General features: G+C 48.6%; 1 pseudogene; it reads left to right on the top strand.

The window, feature by feature from the left end:
* The first annotated feature begins 11,405 nt into the window (after window positions 1–11,405).
* On the top strand, window positions 11,406–11,495 carry LOC123630891 (annotated as a pseudogene).
* The last annotated feature ends 911 nt before the right edge of the window (window positions 11,496–12,406 follow it).

The raw sequence follows: 12,406 nt of genomic DNA on the forward strand, positions 1-12,406 counted from the left end.
GCTGGGCTCTGGAGTCTCCACAGGCAGGGGTGGTCCTCTCCACAGAGGTGATGGGCTCAGTGGGGCCACAAGTCTGTCTTGGTCACTGCCAGGACACACATAGTGCCTGGTTCATAGTAGGTGCTCCCTAAATACTCATTGGACGATTGAATGTCGGCTGCATGGTAGCCTGGGTTGTGTACTGCACAAAGTACTTCCCATGACCTAGTCAGGACGACCTTATGTCCGGGGCCTGGAGTCATCCTAACCCCTGTCAGCTGTCTTTAAGAATGTCCTAGTTTGGGTGCCAATTTATTTGGCTGCCCTAGTGGAAGTACCTGCCAATCCAAATTCTTCTTCCTATTAAATGAAAACATTGTAATGAAGAAATCAAAATCATTTCAAGGTATTCATATTTTTGAACCAACATTTATACAGTCCCGCCGGCAGTTGTTTTAGACCTGCGCTCTGAGCTAGAAACAAAAGTAGTTTTTCCTCTTGTCTACAGAAAGTGGTTTGCCACCAGCCTGCGTTGCCCCATGCATTTTATATAGGTCAGCACTCACCTCCAACTTTTCTTTTTGCAGAAGATGGGGAGAGTCCGTCATAATTCTAACCATTTTTTTCCAATGTCTAACACTCCAGTTCTGCGTGGAAACATTGACCACCACAGAGAGCAGTGGTAAAAATAGCTCACTCAGCGTCCTAAACTCCTTTCTCACATGCATCCTAAACTCCTTTCTGCAAAATTTTACATGTAAATCACTTTTTTTCTTATTACAAAAGTGATAAATGGGCCGGGTGTGGTGGCTCACGCCTGTAATTCTAGCACTCTGGGAGGCCGAGGCGGGCAGATCGTTTGAGCTCAGGAGTTCAAGATTAGCCTGAGCAAGAGCCAGACCCTGTCTCTACTAAAAATAAAAGAAATTATATGGACAGCTAAAAATATATATATAGAAAAAATTATCCGGGCATGGTGGCACATGCCTGTAGTCCCAGCTACTCGGGAGGCTGAGGCAGAAGGATTGCTCAAACCCAGGAGTTTGAGGTTGCTGTGAGCTAGGCTGACGCCACGGCACTCTAGCCTGGACAACAGAGTGAGACTCTGTCTCAACAAAAAAAAAAGTGATAAATGTTCAATTTGAAAAATTTAGAACATACAGATATTCGAAGAGAAAAAAGTCTAAATCACCATAATCCCAACTCCCAAAGATGGCCACTGTCTGTGCTCCTTGTGGGGACTCTAAAGGACTTGTGTGACCAGCACAGTGCGGCAGAAGCCGTGCTGTGTGACTTTCGAGCCTTGGTCAGAAGCAGCCGTATAACTTCTCTGTCTGTCTTCTTGAGCACTTGCTCTGGGGGGAGCCTGCTACCACAGAAGACACCCCGAAACCCTGAAATGGCCACGCTGGAGAGACCTCATTGAGGGTGAGGTCCCAGCTGTCCCCGCTGAGGCACCAGATATGTGGGTGAAGCCATTTGGGATTGTCTGGGCCACATACTGGCTGAATACTTGAATGACCTTAGTCTGCACCACACACAGAGAAGACCAGCCCAGCTGAGCCTGCCAGAATGGGTGGCCCACAAAATAGATACATAAACTGGTGGTTATTTTAAACCACTAAATGTTGGGGTAGCGCGTTAAGTAGCAGTAGATCACCAGAGCTAGTACCATCTGCAAGAGTGGAACACACCCAGATCCTACGACCCACTGGTCCCACTCCTGGATGAATGTCTAACCAAAATGTGTTGTTATGTGCACCAAGAGACACACACAAGAAAGGTCACAGCAGCACAGTATCCCTGACAACCCCAGACTGGAAACACACACACAAAAGGCAAGATGAGAACATCCATCTGCTAGATTAGACTGAACGGAACCCGAAGAGTGTGGGGTGGGGGCTGGGAAGGACAGAAGCCTTTTGTGACCTAGTTAGGAGAGCCACCAATTAGATGGCCGTCACAGGTCACAGCTGAACACTCATTGGAGGAGGCGCCCGCCGTCCTCCACCCCCAGCTGGTGGTACAGCACTGTGCCTGGTGAGCAGGAAGAGAGCGAGGAAGGAGGAGAGGGAGGGAGAAGAAACAGAAAGGAAGGGAAACAGGAAGAGAGGAAGAAGGAAAAAAGACAGGGAAGGAGGGAAAGGAGAGAGGGAGGAAGAAGAAAGAAAGGAAGGGAGGGAAGGGGAAAGGGAGGGAGAAAGGAAAAAGGAACAGCCAGGCGTCTTTCATGTAGGAAACACAGACGGATAAAAAGAAACTACGATAGAACGAAAGGGCCCTGCCGCGTCCCAGGCGCCCACGGCGCGCTCGTGCTGGCCGCGGGACTGTGCCTGACACCTGTCTTCTCTCCCGGGCTAGAGAGGAAGCTCTTTACGGCAGGGATTTTTAACTGACTTTCAAATTCCTGCGGTGTTCAGCACAAGGCCTTGTGCATGGTAGGCACTGAAAGAACATTAAAAAAAAAGAAAACAACAACAACAACAAAAAAAACGGAATAGCTGCATTAAGCCCAGGAGATCAACGCTCTGACAGTTGGGCTCGTGAGGCCACCCACGAGGTGACCCTGAGCTGCAGCGAACCGTCCCGCGGCTGCAGTCGGGTTGGAGGAGAGACGCTCGTGGCTGGAATGCGACGACAGCTCCGGAGCCGCCGGCCTGCGGTGCGCCCTCCCCGCACGGTCATCCCCGAAACCAGTGTCCCTTCCCCAGCGGCCGTGACTCTGCCGTCACAATGGGCAAGGAGCCCCAGGCCTCGGACAGTCCCGTCTAATTAATAGTGCAGAGTCACACAAAGGCGGGCGGGACGTGTCCCCCGGTCCGCGAGGGGGAGCGGGGTCCCTGGCTACGTGGGGAGGGCCGCGTCCCGCATGTGGAGGTGCGCGGCGTCTGCTGCGTCCGCCTTGTCCTCCGGGACGGCTGCCTGGAGCCTGGGAGCACCGCACCCGGCGTCAGGGCAGAGCCGAGCTGGGACGCCTGTCTGTCGCCTTCGCCAGAAAGGGCAGGTAAACCCCGGGGACCCGCAGACCAGCTGCAGTTTGGCAGTTGTGTGCATACGAGTACGTGCGCATGCACATGCACACACACGGTTAACAATGCAAATATGCATTAACTTAATATGGTTTTAAAAACTGTGAACTATCTCTCGTAGGCGAATTAGAAATGTGCACCTAACATGTGGCGGGGGGAGCGTGCTCGAACACAGAGGAACCAAGCTCCAGTGCGCGCGGCTGCGGCCCGGGGCTCCCAAAGGAAGAGATTTCGCGTGTGGATTTATCCAAGCCAGCAGGGGGCGCCCTTCCCCTTCACAAATCCCTCCCGAACTTTTTTCTTTTTTCTCTTTCCGGAGGGATAGAGGGGAGGGCAGGACCCTGAGTTGTATCGGACAGGCTTTTCGTTGTAGACAAAGCAGCTGTGGGGGAATTGGTAGCCACCAAAATTAGCGCACGAATATTGCTACCATGCAGATCCCCTTGGCACAGAGCAGAGCTGAATCACCTTTACTTCCTAAATGATGCTGTAGCTCTGCCTAGACTGACCTGAAGCTCTTAACCGACTCCTCCACTGCTGGCACAGAGCCGAGGGTTTGGGGGTTGACAGGCTACTTGCAACTTTTTATTTTCCAAACAAGCGCGTTTATGGGACGGGATCACATGTGGGGTGAGTAACTCTCCAAGGGTCCACCAGAGGGCGCCAAAGGACTGCTGTAGAACCACGGCCTGTCCACGTTTCCTCTGCGAAGCTGCTGGGAACAAGTCTATGGAGCTCCCCTCCTCCCTTCCTCCCTTCCCTCCCTCCCCTCCTCCTTCCCTTCCTCCCTCCTCCTTCCATTCCTCCCCCTCCTCCCCCTCCTCCCTTCCCTCCTTCCCCTCCTCCTACCCTTCCTCCCTCCTCCTTCCCTTCCTCCCTCCTCCTTCCATTCCTCCCCCTCCTCCCTTCCCTCCCTCCCCTCCTCCTTCCCTTCCTCCCTCCTCCTTCCATTCCTCGCCCTCCTCCCCCTCCTCCCTTCCCTCCCTCCCCTCCTCCTTCCCTCCCTCCCTCCTCCTCCCTCCCCTCCTCCTTCCCCCTTCCCCCTTCCCCCTCCCCCCTCCTCCTCCCCCTCCTTCTCCCCCTCCTCCTTCTCCCCCTCCTCCTCTCCCTCCCTTCCTTCCCTCCCTCCCCTCCTCCGTCCTCCTCCCCCTCCTCCTTTCCTCCCTCCTCCTCCCTTCCCTCCTCCCTCCCCTCCTCCTTCCCCCTTCCCCCTCCCCCCTCCTCCTCCCCCTCCTCCCTCATCCTCCCCCCTCCTCCCTTCCCTCCTCCCTCCTGCCCCCACCCAGGACACTTAGCAAATCAGAAGTAATCATAGCACTTAACAGCCCACAGCTTTTAAACAAGACTGCTGTAGTAAAGTATTTAACTAGTGTGAAGATTCTCTACCCACTTCATAGGGAGGAGGGTGATTAAAGAGAACTCACCTTAGGGAAAAAGTGGCATTGTGGATACACAGTGAGAAATAAATCCAGTGAAGTATTTTGACCGGCCAGGGATGAGGGAGGATGCGAGAATGATTTATGATTCTAAACAATTTACCCAACTGTTCCCATCACTTTTCACATATTTTCAAGTAGCCATATTTTAAGCGTCTGTGTCAGAGGGGAACTTGACAGTGTATTTTTCTTTTCTCACTGTGATGGGAGTTAGCTCTGCAGTAGAACTGCCTAGACCAGTACAGCTCTCCTTGTTCTGTGCTGCTTCAGACACGAGACTGTGTCCAGACCAATAATAGCATCTGCCCGGGGACATCCGCTGTGATTGGCATCCTTAGGCCAGGAACTGCTGGACAAACACTGTATCTGAATTTCACCCAAGCTCTTATATTGTCTTCCCTCCTTAATACCCATGCTCACCTTTCTACTCACAGCCTGGGCTAGTGGATCCTTATGAGACCCCACGCACTTGGTTTGTAACATATTATAGTTCCAATTCCATTATACAGTTATTTTAAATCTGACTTTCTCACTAAACTGTCAGACCCTTGAGGCAAGAGTTTTGTCTTAACATTCTCCATAGCCCCAGAACACAGCAGGATGCAAGGCATACACTTGGAATCAATCAGTACTTGTGGAACCGTCATGTCTTTACGAACAAGATGGGAAATAGTAAGAACTAAGCGCTGGCAAGCATTTCCTAGGTGCTGGTCTCAGTCTGAGCACTAGATCCGTGCTCACTTAATCCTCAGACATGCCCAGGAAAGAGGTGATAGGTACTACCATTATCTGCATTTCAAAGTTGAGACAACTGAGGTGGTTGATAAGGAAGATTAAGTAACTTGCCCAGGGTCACAGGTACTATAAGCTGAGACTGGGGTTTGAACCCCAGGACTGATGCCAGAGCCTGCACACAACCACGATGCCATAAAGAACTGCACCAGGGAAACTGAGGCAGGGTGGTTATGCAGAGCGGTACCTGCCTAATGACTATACTCAAAGGATGCTGATTCATTCACAACTAATAATATCTTGGCTAGAGTGAGATGTTACTAACCCCAGTGCCTTAGGTAGAGCAAAAAGCTAAGCTCCTGAAACAAGAGAACTCCCCTCCCCCAAATATTGTGGCTTAAATATCAAAAAACATTTACTTCTCACTCACAGGGGAGTGTTCTGGGTCAGTGGGCAGCTCTACTCCATGTGGTCATCCGGGGACCCAGGCTCTTCCATCCTGGGGCCTGGCATTCCGGAAGGCCGTGCTGTCTTCGGTACGGCCGGGGTAGGACACACCGTGTCCAGGCTGCCCCCAGCAGGAGGGTAGAACCGAGCATGGGGGAGGCACGCTCACTACCTTAAACATCCCCTCCCTTTGGGGAGAACAGGGTCAGGGAGCCTCATTTCTCTGCTGGGAGGTGAGGTTTCTCTCACTGGGCAGCCATCCAGGCAGCTACAAGTCAGTTTTTTGGAAAAAAGAAAAAGGGGACTTGGGTGGGAAGTTAGCTGTCTCCAGCATACTCGGTACCTAAGCCTGTGCTGGCTGACATGTATTCAGCACTTCCATAAGGCTGGAAACAAGTATCTGCTCATTAAATTAAAGGCTGACACCAGCATGGAGGAGAAGAGAAAAAAATATATTGGATGATAGATGAGGATTTTAAAATATTCATAACCTTGGCAATGGGTTTCTTAGATATGACACTGAAGCACAAGCCACAAAAGAAAAATTAGATAAACTGGATATTCTTAAAATGAAAAGCATTTGTGTTTCAAAAGGCATCACCAAGAAAGTGAAAAGGTAACCCGTGAAATGGGAGAAAAGATATTTGCAAATGGTATATCTGATAAGGGACTTGTAACTAAAATGTGTAAAGAACCACTAGGACTTGATTACAAAAAAGACAAATAACTTGATTTTTTAAATGAACTGCCTGAGTATACCTTCTTTTGAGTTTATATCTTCTCTAAAGAAGATATACAAGTGGCCAAGAAGCACATGGAAAGTGCTTAACACCATTAGCCATCAGGGAAATGCAAATCAAAACCATGATAAGCTGCCACCCTACATGCACGAAGAGAGCTATCATCACAAAAATAGTAAGTGTTGGCTGGCGAGGATGTGGAGAAACTGGAACCCCCATACGCTACTGGTGGGCATGTAAAATAGCACAGCCACTTCCGACAATAGTCGGCAGTTCCTTGAATGTTTAAACGTAGAGTTACTATATTCTACTCCTTGGTGTATTACCAAGGAAAATAAAAACGTATGTCCATACAAAAACCCGTACACATATATTCATAGCAGTATTATTTATAATTGTCAGAATGTACAAACAATCCAAATGTCCATCAACTGATGTGATATATCTGTATAATGATATATTATTTTGCCAAAAAGGGGGAAAATACAGTACTGACACATCTACAGTTTGGATGAACCTTGAAAACATTAAGCTAATTGAGAGAAGCCGGTCACATAGGACCACATGTTGCATGATTCCAATTATATGGAATGCCCCAAATAGACAAATCTATAGTGGCAGAAAGTAAATTAGTGGTTGCCAGGAGTTGGGGGTGAAGCGAGGAAGTTGGGGGTGACAGTTAAGGGTATGCGGTTTCTTTTGGGGGTAATAAAAATGTTCTAAAATTGATTGTGGTGATGGAAATAGTATATGGTGAATACATTAAATACACTAAAAGCTGTTGAATTGTGAAAATGGGTGAATTGTATGGTGTGTTAATTACATCTCAATATAGCTGTTACAAAAAATCATAATCAGCTAGAACAATGGGCTTAAACCAACCAGATGAACTTTATCAGAGCTCCATGTAAGACCCTGAAAATGCACTGCACAAGAGCAGCGCGGGAGAGACAGGGCTTAGCGGAGCCCAGTGAACCCCAGACGGATCTCAGCACATTATAAGCACGGGAAAGCTTCCAGAAGAGTTACAGATGCAGAACTGAAGGTTTTCCTCTGCCAATTTAACTTCCAGTGGCTGTTAGGAGCTCTAAGGCAAGGAGAACTCTGGAAAACGGAGTCGACAAGGCTCCAAACTCACTATTAGGAAAAGTAAACATCTTAACTGCAGCGACGGCCAAGACTTCAATGTCTTCTAGAACAGTCTGGCTGGGCCCAGGTTGTCTGACTCGAGGCCTCTGGTGTTGGGCCTCTGGTTGTGACTCTCACCCCTGGGGGGGTCCCCCTCAGGGACAGCGGAGACCTGAGTAGGAAGTTGCTTTAGTTTGGGGCTGTTGGCTGGGGGTGCGCGGCAGGGACCTGTCTTGGTAGCCACATTACCAGGCGTCCTGCGGACATACCAATGAAAAGAGAAGTGAGGCTTAGGGGCACCAGGCATCCAATGAATCTGAAATGAAGGGAATCAAGGTCGTAGCAAGTGTACTACTGTTCCTAAATACCTTGCAGTTATGTGTCCTCATCACCAAGTCAGTCTCTGGCCCCTGAGACCTCCCAAGAGGTCAGCTTCACTATTCCCCATTTGCACACTGTCCCTTACCAACAGTAATTAGAGGAGGACAGAATGGAAAATTTGACTGTGATTGCTCTGCCTGGGTTTTGATTTTATCTCTGAGCTCTCAGGCAGAAAGAAAATGGAATGATTTCAATCATTCTCATTTTCTGGAAGGAGAAAGGACACCAAATACTGAGATCTAGAAGATCTACTGTGACAGCTCAAAACTTTTCTGACATAATTTTTGTTTTTGAAGATAAAATCTAGGAATGGAAAATCATTTTTAATAAAGAAGAGAAAGCATTTTATTTTCTATTAATGTGTTCCTTCTGATCTCTCAATTATTTCTACCAGAGGTCCTTATAGATTAGAAATCAGTTTAAACAACTTCATTTCTGCGATAATTCAGCCAAAAACAGCAACAACAACAACAACAAAAAACCCGCAGCAATTATTTATGTATTTTGCAGGGCTCAGCACTCAGGTGATTGAAGGAAGGGATGCCAGAGAAAGAGAATGGTGGTTTACCTTCCAGAAACTTCTCTGGGGGGGGTGGTGCCGGTAACACAGATGAAAGAATTTGAAGCAGGAAGCAGTAGAAGCGCACATGCTGATGTGGGCGGCAGTTAGACACCTTACCTTAGGCGTGCTGGTGTTCCAGGAGGAGGGTCATGGAGAACCGCAGTCATAAAGAAGAGTCCGAATGATGGTTTGCAGCCCCTGTCACGAGGACTGTGACCAGCCTCCCCCACAGGAGGGCACCAGGCTCGCGCCCCTGCAAGGAAGGCTGGCCCGGTGCCAAGGAGGCCAGGGAGCAGAAACGGCCAAGCCACAGGCCTCATTACGGGGCAGCCGGCCCCCACAACAGATGCAGCCCCACCCAAACAAGAGTTTGGGGACAAAGGAGAGCAAAATCCCCTGCCACTCGGATCCCCCACCCCCCACCCCTGCTCAGTACCGCCCGGGTCTCAGGGGCGAATTCTGCCATCAACTCCTGGGAACTGGCATTTTTAATCTGCCCAATTAGGAATGTAACAACTCCTTGTTTCCGTTTGCCAGGCTGGCAGGGAGAATGTGCGACAGCCAAATGTGCTCCGTGTCGCTTAGCAGAAGCGAAGGAAGCACAACCCCAAAGCAGCCTCCTGCAGAGTGACAGGCGTTGGCTGAGGAAAACCCGGATGTGCCCAGCTCTTCCTCCTGGCCACGGATGCAGGACTGTGACCGTCAAGGGCGCCTTTCTTTCCCTCCCCTCTGAAATCTGCATAATAACACACAGTAATTCCTCTTGCAAAGATAAACACGATGCACTTTAAGGGCTTAGGCCTGAGGCCTGGCACATAGAGGGTCCAGTGTCAGCTGCCAGGACCCTGTCGATTTCTAGTGTTCTAGTCCCTCCTTCTGGCGTTTCTAGTCTCTGTCCCACCAGGAGAAAGCAGGGAGTGGAGGCGTGGGGAGGGGGCAGCTGTTTTTATACTGGGAGGCTCGGCTATTCTCCCCACTTCCACCCAAAGTCACCTCTCCCTTTTGCAGCCCCTGACCTCTCAGTCACCCATGGTGTTCCCAAGGGTCTGTGCCAGGCGGAATAATGGCTCCCAAAAATGTCCCCACCCTCATCCCTGGAACGTGGATATGCCGGATCACACGGCAAAGGTGGATGAAGTTTGCAGATAGAATTAAGATTGCTAATCAGCCGGCCTTAAAATGAGGAGATCAGCCAGCGCCCCTAAGTAACCAAAAAGGTTCTTAAAAGTGGCAAAGGGCAGGCAAACGGGATGTGCCTGGGGGCGAAGTAGTCAGAGAGATGCAATGTCACTGCCCTTGGAGATGGAGGGAAGAAGAGGCGCACGCCATGGAACGTGGGCAGCCTCTGGAAGGCGCAAAGCGCAAGGAAACGGCTCCTCCCTGCAGACGGCGCGCAGCCCTGCCCACGCCTCGCTTTCAGTCCGTTCAGACCCGCGTCAGACTTGTAGCCTACAAAACTGTAAGATAAATTCGTGTTGTTTTAAGCCTCCAAGTTTGTGGTAATTTACCACCGCAGCTGCAGGAAACTAATCCAGGGTCTTTTGTCTCATCATTTGGTGACATCCTTTCTGCCTCCCCAAGATGCATCTCTTATGGAGGTGGCACATGCCATATCCATGGTTTTCCTTTTACCCTGGTGTAACAGGCTTGTCAACTGCTGCTAAGCCCCTATGCCCACAAATAGGGGTAAGAACCGCCATCCCCCGTTGGCACCGTCGGTGAGAACCTGCGACAGGGAGTACAGAATGGCTGGAAGGAGGGACTGAGCGGGTGGGCGTGGGCATGTTCGTGCGTTGCCAAGGGCGTCCGTGTTCCACCTGCTAAACCTTCAGCGCTCCCCACACTCTCCATTACCATGTACCCTACGGGCCGCAGTTTAAGAGGTCATGCATGTATCAATTTTTAACTCATTTTTCTAATCAGAGATATATGTGACTTCCAACCAAAGCTTGTGATTAACATAAGATAGCCAGAGCTGCCACAATGCGTTCATAGAATTGTAGGCAAAAACAAAGCCAGGAAGCTTTAGAAATCCTGCCCAGGCCTATCCTTGGTAAATGTTTGATTTCTCTGGGTTTGTAATGTTGAAAATACTTGCTATAGCCCATCACCACCTCTAGGGCTTCCCAAGGCCTCAGACTGAGAGCTGCTGAAAGATATTTCACTGGTGTGATCCACTTACAGCCAGAACTTTATTCCTCCATATCCAAGTATCGTCTTTTTGTTGTTGTTGTTGTTGTTGTTGTTGTTTGGTTGGTTTTTTGTTTTGTTTTGTTTTGTTTTTTTGAGACAGAGTCTCACTCTGTTACCCGGGCTAGAGTGCCATGGCGTCAGCCTCGCTCACAGCAACCTCACCTTCCTGGGCTCAAGCAATCCTATTGCCTCAGGCTTCCAAAGTAGCTGGGACTACAGGCATGCGCCACCATGCCCAGCTAATTTTTCTCTCTATATATATATTTTAGTTGTCCATATAATTTCTTTCTATTTTTAGTAGAGACGGGGTCTTACTCTTGCTCAGACTGGCCTCAAACTCCTGAGCTCAAACAATCCGCCCGCCTCGGCCTCCCAGAGTGCTAGGATTACAGGCGTGAGCCACTGGGCCCGGACCCAAATATTGTTTTTGTATCCAAGTGTTATTTCTGAGTGCCTTTCAGCTCTGTGGCTGGTGGGTTTTTTTTGTTGTACTGGGAGATTCACTTCAAGGTCAGCTTAGCCTTTGACCTGGCAAGGATGCAGCAATGGTAACATCCATCGTGAGCCTTGGGATCCCATAATCTGATACAGAAGCCTTCTCCAGTCTGTCGCTGGGAAGAAAAAGGCTAAAAACCAAATCCCCTGGAATCTCCTTTTATGGGCCATATGCCTCTGCTCCAATAAGGGTTAAAACACATGCTTCCTGCTCATGGAAGTGTAAACTGTTAGAATCACGGTAGTAAACAGTTCAGCATTAAATCTATCGAAATTAAAGATATGCACATCCTTAGGTGCAAAAAATAAAGTCTCTTTTGCAACCCAGAGTCATTGTTCAGTATGACTTTTGATACATCTAAGAAGGAATATTAGGAAAAGAAGAAAAAGAAAAGACACGCACATCCTATAACCCAGAACGTCCACTCCTAGTTTTATGTTCAAAGAAATGTCTGCACGTGTGCACTAAGGGACATGTACAAGAATGCTCACAGCAGCATGATTCATAACAGTCCAAACTGGACACATCTATGGGACAATGCTAAATAAATAGTGGTATATGTATACAATGCAATACTATACAGCAATGATAATTTTGTCACATGCAACATGGTGGTATCTCATATTCATAGCGTGGAATAAAGCAGATACAAAGGAATGTTCTATGATTCCATTTCATAAAGTTCAAAAAGTAGATAACATTCTAATGCTTAAGAATTCAGACTTAGCCTAGCACTCTGGGAGGCCGAGGTGGGAGGATTGCTCAAGGTCGGGAGTTCAAGACCAGCCTGAGCAAGAGCGAGACCCCATCTCTACTAAAAATAGAAAGAAATTATCTGTCCAACTAAAAATATATATAGAAAAAATTAGCTGGGCATGGTGGTGCATGCCTGTAGTCCCAGCTACTCGGGAGGCTGAGGCAGGAGGATTGCTTAAGCCCAGGAGATGGAGGTTGCTGTGAGCTAGGCTGATGCCACGGCACTCTAGCCTGGGCAACAGAGTAAGACTCTGTCTCAAAAAAAAAAAAAAAGAATTCGGACTTAGGAGACAACATTCTGGAGAAAAGGAAGGAAATAGGTACCATAGATGTTTGATAGTGATTACTCATGGGGGTGATGAAGGGGATGGTGATTGGAGAATGTGAGAGGGGTTTCTGTGCACTGGCAATATTCTGTTTCTTGACCTTGATGGTGCTTGTCTTGTGATAAATTCTTGAGTTGTGTATTTTATACCCTTTCCTGTCTGTGTGCTATATTGCACAATTTTTTAAAGAAAGTTTAAAAT

The sequence above is a fragment of the Lemur catta genome, chromosome 1, assembly GCF_020740605.2.
Source record: "Lemur catta isolate mLemCat1 chromosome 1, mLemCat1.pri, whole genome shotgun sequence".
Lineage (NCBI taxonomy): Eukaryota > Metazoa > Chordata > Mammalia > Primates > Lemuridae > Lemur > Lemur catta.